The sequence below is a fragment of the Rana temporaria genome, chromosome 4, assembly GCF_905171775.1.
Source record: "Rana temporaria chromosome 4, aRanTem1.1, whole genome shotgun sequence".
Classification (NCBI taxonomy): domain Eukaryota; kingdom Metazoa; phylum Chordata; class Amphibia; order Anura; family Ranidae; genus Rana; species Rana temporaria.
Window position 1 is genome coordinate 55,018,885 of NC_053492.1, and position 1,561 is coordinate 55,020,445.

General features: G+C 38.5%; 1 non-coding gene across 1 annotated transcript; it reads left to right on the forward strand.

Moving 5' to 3' along the window:
* The first annotated feature begins 868 nt into the window (after window positions 1-868).
* LOC120938627 lies at window positions 869-1,061 on the forward strand. Its single transcript, XR_005749181.1, has one exon. It is a non-coding gene; the product is annotated as a U2 spliceosomal RNA (small nuclear RNA).
* The last annotated feature ends 500 nt before the right edge of the window (window positions 1,062-1,561 follow it).

Consider the following 1,561-nt stretch of genomic DNA (forward strand, 5'->3'; position numbering starts at 1 on the left):
GTGTCCGAGGAGTGGGTGTGGGGGGATTGAGAGAGTGATACATGTGTTTTGGGAGTGTCGGTATGCTAGGAAAATATGGAGTAGCTTGGAGAAGATGGTGAAGGGATTGACTGGTGTGGATGTTTTAAACGTATGAGATGGTGTTGTATGGTTTGTGTGTTTTGCCGAGGAATGAGGAGAGATTGTTGTGGATAGTGGTGAATTGTGTTAAGGAATGTTTGTGGGATGTGCGGAATATTTTTATTTTCAGACAGGAGATTGTTAAAGTGAGGGAGTGTGTGGCCATGGTCCGAGGAAGGATTTTTAATTATGTATATTTTGATTTTAAGAGATTGGGTGAGGGTGATGCACGGAGGTTGTGGAAAATTGATATGTGGAAGCAATGGTGTATATAACGTGTGTTTTTGGTGTTTGGGATTATGTTTTTGATGAAATTAATATTTTTATTTTTGTCTTTCAGGGTGAGTGCAGGTGGTGGTGAACGGAAAGTGTGGAGCAAGCTTTGAGGAGTGATTTTTGTTTGTGTAGGGATAGGGGTTGAGGGACAGAACATTGTAGGGGTAGTTTTTTGATATATTATATTTTTGTACTATTTGATGGGTGGAAGGGTTTTTTTTGTAAAAAGTTTTCTTGTTTTCTTTATTATCGTTGTTGTATTTTTTGATGATGTATGCTTTGTTTTTGTCATTTACCTTTGGGGTTTTGTGGGAGGGATGTGGATGTTGTATGTAAATAGTCAACTTTTTGTATTGTGGAAATTGTCTTTTTTTGTATTGTAAAATATTGTCAAGTTTTTTGTATTTCTTGTTTTAAATTTTTGTACAATATGTTGTACATATTTTTTGTCTTTGTCAAATGTTTACTTTGTATTTTATTTATGAAATTTTAAATAAAAGAATAAAAAAAAATCTGTTCTTATCAGTTTAATATCTGATACGTCCCCTATCTGGGGACCATATATTAAATGGATTTTTAGAACAGGGAGATGGAAGAAGAGCTTGCTCTGTCCACTCCACACATCGACCTGGTATTGCAGTACCTCCAGGACCAGTGCACCCCTTTCTTACACAGTGTCGAAAAACAGAATAGAATGGAAAATCATCCTCTCCTGCATTTGCTTGCTTGCTTGTATGTTGCTCACAATGTTTGTTGCTTGTGCTGCTTGTTCCTCACAAAGCTGTTAACCTTCTTTTGTTCAATAAACTTGCATTTAACCCTTATGTCTTTGTGTTCATTGCTTCTTGTCACTTTCTTGGGAAAGGAGGGGTTTTAGCTGCTTGCCAAATCACACTGTATGAAGTTTAGTCAGTGCACCAATTTTGACAAGACAGCTAGTGTTCTACTCATCTCTCTCCTAAGGCCCGAAATGAAGCATTCACTAGCGGTGACACTTTGGAGTCCTCCTTGTCAAACAAGGGGGCTGACTTTGCTCCATTTCTGTCCCTGGCTCCAGCAGCTAGCTTGAAAAGTCATCCGAGGCAAGGTGGTTTATTCTTTTTTCTGGAGGATCCCTGAGCCTGTGTCTCCCTCTAGTGGCTCTCATTTTTCGTCCATGTTATGT